The 6455-nt window shown below is 40.8% G+C and overlaps 1 non-coding gene across 1 annotated transcript; it reads left to right on the top strand.

The window, feature by feature from the left end:
- The first annotated feature begins 3004 nt into the window (after positions 1-3004).
- On the top strand, positions 3005-3114 carry LOC113182493 (U6 spliceosomal RNA). The gene has a single exon (XR_003300740.1). It is a non-coding gene; the product is annotated as a U6 spliceosomal RNA (small nuclear RNA).
- The last annotated feature ends 3341 nt before the right edge of the window (positions 3115-6455 follow it).

Genomic DNA, 6455 nt, shown 5'->3' with positions numbered 1-6455 from the left:
TGCAAGCTACTCTCTGGCAGAGAAATCAGGTCTAATATATACATGAAGAACTCAAAAAACTTTACACCAAAAAGTCCAATAACCCAATTAATAAATGGGCAAAAGATCTAAACAGACACTTTTCAAAAGAAAAAATACAAATGGAAAAAAAAATACATGAAAAAAAAATGTTCAACACCATTGGCAATTAGGGAAATGCAAAGCAAAACTACACTGAGATTTCATCTCGTGCCAGTCAGAATGGCAGCCATCAAGAATTCAAATAATAATAAATGCTGGAGAGGATGTGGAGCAAAAGGGATACTTTCACACTGTTGGTGTAATTGTGAATCGTTACAACCACTTTGGAAATCACTAGTCAAAAAATTAGAAATGGAACCACCACGTGACCCAGCTACACCACTCCTTGGTATTCAACCTAAAGAACTAATGTCATCATACTATACTGATCCGTGTTTTTCCATGTTTATAGGGGCATAATTCACAATAGCCAAACTATGGAACCAGCCTAGGTGTCCATCAAAAATGAATGGATATAAAAGAGAATAAAATTATGGCATTTGTAGGTAAATGGATGGAGTTAGAGAATATCATGCTAAGCGAAGTAAGCCAATCCCAAAAAACCAAAGGCTGAATGTTCTCTCTGATAAGTGGATGCTGATTCATAACGGGAACGAGTGGGGTGGGGGGTCATGGGAAAAAAGAAGGAACAGTGATTGGACAAAGGGGAGGGAATTGAGGGGAGGAGAAATGGGGGCAGGAAAGATGGTAGAATGAGATAGACATCATTACCCTAGGTATATGCATGACTGCTCACATGATGCGACGCTACTACATGTACAACCAGAGAAATGAAAAGTTGTGCTGCAATTGTGTACAATGAATCAAAATGCATTCTGCAGACATCTAGACCTAATTAGAATAAATACATTTTTTTAAAAATGAATTGATAAAGAAAATGTGGTGCATAAACACTATGGAGTTGTAGTCATCCATAAAGAAGAATGAAATCATGTCATTTGCAGGAAAATGAATGGAACAAGAGATGATTATGTCAAGCAAAATAATCAAACTCAGAAGGTCAAGGATGTGTGTTCTCACTCACATGTGGAAGCTAGAGAGGAAAAAGGGAAATAAAAAATGGAGGTGGGTCTCATGGAAATCAAAGTGAGATCGGTAAAGGAGAGAAAGCGAGGGGTGGGAAGGAGGGAGGGAGGGAGGGGGAGAAGTGCTGAGGAATGATATTGACCAAATTATATCATTTTATTGTGTGTATGTATGAATATGCAACAATGAATCCCACCTCATCTATAATGCACCAATAAAAATGTGGAAAAAATTTAAAATAAAAATGTAATGGGTCTTTTTCATAACTCACCCTTTCACTGATGATGTAGCCCACAGAGGCTCTATGTGGAGGTCCTATTTTGAATATTTCTCTTTGCATAAAGCAAAGACCTAGCCCACCTCTAAAACAGTCAAACACCTAAAGCTCCTAGCAATCTGTTAATTGAGTACTTATCACTCTGGTTTCAGCTTATTTTCTAGTGAGTTTGACTAGGTGTTAAAATGCATTATAAATGCCCCGGGTTCTCCTAAACACACAACATGAGACAGAGACTTGTGTGTAGATAGTTTATTTGGGAAGTGATCCCCCCAAAAGAAGGAAGAAAAAAACAACATTGAAAATCATAGATTTAGCCACTATTCCACATGACATAGGTTCAATTTGGCTGGCTTCCTATAAAATGCATCTCAGACATGTGTCTTGCACCATTCACATTTCCTCTGCTTTCCATTAAGTCCAATCCATCCACCTTCATGGTGGTGGCCAGTAGTTATCTCCAAAAAGATTTAAGAGCAGTTGGCTAGAGGAACAAGTCAAAATCTGTGCCATTGTACCTGATTCCTAGAAGGTAATGAAAACCAACATTTTCTTCCTCTACTTCCATTTCCAAATTTTCTTTGCCTCTGCCAGGATTTTGGCCAGGCAAGGTTGCTTATCAGATGGAGGGACCCTGACCTTCCTCCCCAAGAGACCTGGACCCTCAGTTGCCTTGCCTCTGTTGAGCCGTGACTGCAATAATAGTCCATTCATTGCCATTGCTGAGTGTGAAAATACCAAAAGATGCCCAGTGAGTCCCCTGCACTCTGATATTCTCCTTTTTGCCCCCATTGATCAGCAATAATTTTAGCTTCTCATAATAACCAGTGTCAATGGCTCTGCCAGACTAAAAACTCTTTCCTTTGCATACTGGTCTATTGACCTGGGGAGCTCGAAGTGATCGGATGGTGGGTGGTAGCTTCCAGTTCTTTGTAAGGATGACAAGGAGTCAGTCACTAACCCGGCAAATCCCAGGTTTCAAAGGAAGCACAGATTAGGAGTGGGTCACTGGGAGTATTGATGAGAGGACCTAATCCTAATCCTACTCCCATCCTTTGTGTCTCGGACCTATGTAGTCAACACGTTGGTTTTTCATCACAGTGACAAAATGCCTGAGAACAACTTGGAGGAGGAAACATTTACTTTGGCTCGTGGTGTCAGGTTTCAGGTATGGAGGCCTTTCACTGGACCTGAGGCAAGCAGAACATAATGGCACCCTGGGAAGCAGAGAGATAAAGAGAGCAATTGGGTTCAAGAAATACCCTCCCAGGACACATCCCCAGGGACCTACTCCCTCCAATCATGCCTCACCTACCACCAGTTCCCACTACCTCCTTGCAGTCCATTCAGCTATGGATGAGTTAATCCACTGATCAGATCAGAGCCATTCTCATCCAATCACTTCCCAGAAACCCCACCTGTGAGTGCTGCTGCATTGGGTACCAAGTCTTCAATATATGAGACTTTTAGAGATACTACAAACCACACAGTACTGACTTTCAGCCAGTGGCACATTCTGCCACAAAATTCCGTCATCCTTCAGTCATTGCAAGAGGATGGTTGCAGGACCCCATGGATACCCAAATCTGTGGATGCTCAAGTCTCCTATAAAACAGCATAGTAATATTCACTTTGACAGCACATATACGAAAACTGGAATGAAACAGAGAAGATTAGCCAGGCCTCTGCACAAGGATGACAGACAAGTTAGAGAAACATTTCAAATTTTTAAATTAAAAACAAAAATAAATAGTGCAGTATTTGTGTATATCCTACATACATCCTCCCACATGCTTTTAAATCATCTCTAGATTACTCGTAATACCTAATATGTCATATAAATGGTTGTTATACTGTGTTCTTTAGGAAACAATGACAAAAAATAATATGTCATGTTCAGTACAGTTGCAATGTTTTAAAAATATTTTCAATTCAAAGTTGGTTGAATTTATGTATGTGAACATTGCAGATACGGAGGAGTGTGTGTGTGTGTGTGTGTGTGTGTGTGTGTGTGTGTATGAGCTTTTTCTTCCTAGGGGGAGGTCTGTATTTTTCCTTTCTTTCCTTTTATTTTACCTTCATTTTGTTTATTTAGTTTTTTTATGTGGTACTGGGGATGGAACCCAGTGCCTCACCCATGCTGGGCACCACTGAACCACAACCCCAGCTCTGTCAGGCCGCGCTGAAAGGTGACTGTGGGTCTGAGTCCGGAAGCAGTAGAGGGACAGTGTGGCCATAAGGTAAGGACCACAGCATAATGTTGGAGGCCCTTGCCTTAGGGGAGATGTTTACAGGAAATCAATCAGAATTTTCTCTCCCCTAGCTAGAGGGAGAGGACTGCTTCTACAGATCCAAATAGCTCAAGCAAAACCAGGGATCAAAATACCTAGGCTATTCAGCCCCCATCCCCATTCAAGACCTCAGGACCTGACTTGTGTCACCTCTGGAGCCAGACTTAGAAATGAGAGACCACATGAGGCTGTGCCTTCAGTCTCCCAGGTAGCCCTGCCATAATCTGTATAATTATTTTGGCCCCAAGTCATTCAAAGCTAAACCTTCTGCAAAGCTTCTACCTGTGCCTCCGTCTAGTCCACTAGAAGTGTGTGTTCAATTATTGGGCAAGTGAACCTGAGAAGCAGCTATACAGAGAATGGTAGAACATGGAAGGAGGGCAAACTAATATTAGATACAGTGTTGAGTTGGTCACTGCTAAGAATGAAAGGTACCAGATTGTCCCAGGCCTTTTGAAGAACATTTTATGGAATGCATCTTAGGAAAGCCTTCCTGGGAGATAAAAGGAAGATGACATACTCTTTAACTGTTTCCTAGTGGTTAAGGGTGGTCCGCAAGTTTTAACTCATCCACTGCTCAAAATGTGCATGTGTAAGGTAACCCCTGCCATAACACCAGAGATTCCCTAAGGAGGAACACAGAAGAGATGGCCAGGAGGGATCAAGATGTGGTGTCATCTGGTTATGCTGATGGTAAACTAATCTAAGCCTCTTGCTGGTTGCTGCAGCAGCCCTGGCACTAATAGCAGGACCAACAGGGTTTACAGAGGTCCCTAGGCAATGGCCATTACAGATATTAATAAGCTATTATCCAGCATTTTAAAGTGTTTGAGTCTGGGGTTGTTTTGCCCCTAAAATATCTAGCCATGTATCCAGGAGAATAACCACATTGGTCTCCGTGCCTGTGCCTCTACAGTGGACTGGAGAAGTCTCATCATGGCATAGGAAAGGAACCAAAAGGGCCAAATCAGAGATATGGGGCTAGGGGCATAGCTCAGTGGTAGAGAGCTTGCCTACCATGTGCAAGGTCCTGGGTTCAATCCCCATACTGGAAAAAAAATCAGAGAGTCACACCATTTGTGTCTTCATACATGTTCCTAGGGTCATGATGTCCATCTCATCCCACCGTCTTTCCTACCCCCCAGGCCCCCTCCCTTCCCCTGCCACCCCTTTGCCCTTTCTAGTGTGTGTCTAATCCTCTCTCACCATAGTAACATATTAAGCTCCCCCCTCAACCCCATTATGAATCAGCCTCCTTATATCAGAGAAAACATTTGGCATTTGGTTTGGGGGGATTGGCTAACTTCACTTAGCATTATATTCTCCAACTCTATCCATTTACCTTCAGATGTCATTTTATTGCTGAATAATATTCCATAGTGTATATATACCACATTTTCTTTATCCATTCATCTACTGAAGGGCATCTAGGTTGGTTCCACAGTTTAGTTTTGTGAACTGTGCTGAAATAAATATTGATGTGGCTGTGTCTCTGTAGTATGCTGTTTTTAAGTCCTTTGGGTATAGACTGAGGAGTAGGAGAGCTGGATCAAATGGTGGTTCCACTCCCAGTCTTCTAAGGAATCTCCATACTGCTTTCCATATTGGCTGCACCATTTTGCAGTGCCACCAGCAATGTATGAGTGTGCCTTTTCCCCCACATCCTCTCCAACACTTATTGTTGCTTGTATTCTTAATAGCTGCCAATCCGACTGGAGTGAGATGAAGTCTTAGAGTAGTTTTGATTTGCATTTCTCTAATAGCTAGAGATGTTGAACATCTTTTCATATATTTGTTGATTGATTGTATATCATCTTCTGAGACTTTGTATACAACCAGAGATATGAAAAATTGTGCTCTATATGTGTAATATGAATTGTGATACATTCTGCTGTCATATATAACAAATTAGAATTTCAAAAATCCTACTTATTACATATGAAATAAAGTTTTAAAAAAGAGAAAAGAGTTTTCTTTAAGTTTAAAAAAATAAAAAGATAAATAGATAGAAAGAAAAAGAGCTGAGATGAGGCAAGTCAACCAGAGGCCTCCAGACCCTGACTGAACTTAAAGACAGAAAGCCTAGTGTATTCTAGCCACAGAGGTCCACAGAAGGTGCTAGTGAGCGAGGAGTGACCAGATAGAGTGGGAAAGATGGTGAGGGTCCAGGGAGCAACATGAGATCAGCACACAGACCACCTGAGTTCCACCTCCCACCATAGTAACATATTAAGCAAAAAAAAAAAAAAAAAAACAAATCAGAGATATTATTTCCAGTATGACAGTGTCTCTCTAACCAGAGCAGATTACTTAGTTTCTATGAATCCCAGCTTCTCTATCTATAAAAGGAGAAAAAATGAAAACCATATTATCTACCTTTAGGACAGGAATCAAAGAGGTAATAAATACAAGTGTTTTGTATGGTGTAGAGCCACACAGATATCATTTATGATGGCCGTTAACCTTAAGGCTCTGTCTTAGTGGTGTGACTATTCTTTATACCCTTCCCCAGAACCAAACCCATACAAAATCCAGAGCTTTTAATCAAAAAATAATAACATGAAACATATATATGAGAGTAGGAAAGAGAAAGAAAAGAATAAGGAAGGTATGATGATGGTTTTTTTTTTTTTTTTTTTTTTGGTGGTTCTAGAGATTGAACCCAGGGCCTTGTGCATGCAAGGCAAGCACTCTACCAACTGAGCTATATCCCCAGCTGCTGATAGCATTTTTTAAAATGAAGTAAACATGTTCCAGTGGTATACTTTCTTGTATAAAAT

This window comes from Urocitellus parryii, chromosome 2 (assembly GCF_045843805.1).
Source record: "Urocitellus parryii isolate mUroPar1 chromosome 2, mUroPar1.hap1, whole genome shotgun sequence".
Lineage (NCBI taxonomy): Eukaryota > Metazoa > Chordata > Mammalia > Rodentia > Sciuridae > Urocitellus > Urocitellus parryii.
Note: the sequence above shows the minus strand (reverse complement) of the source record. Positions and strands in the feature narration are given on the sequence as shown.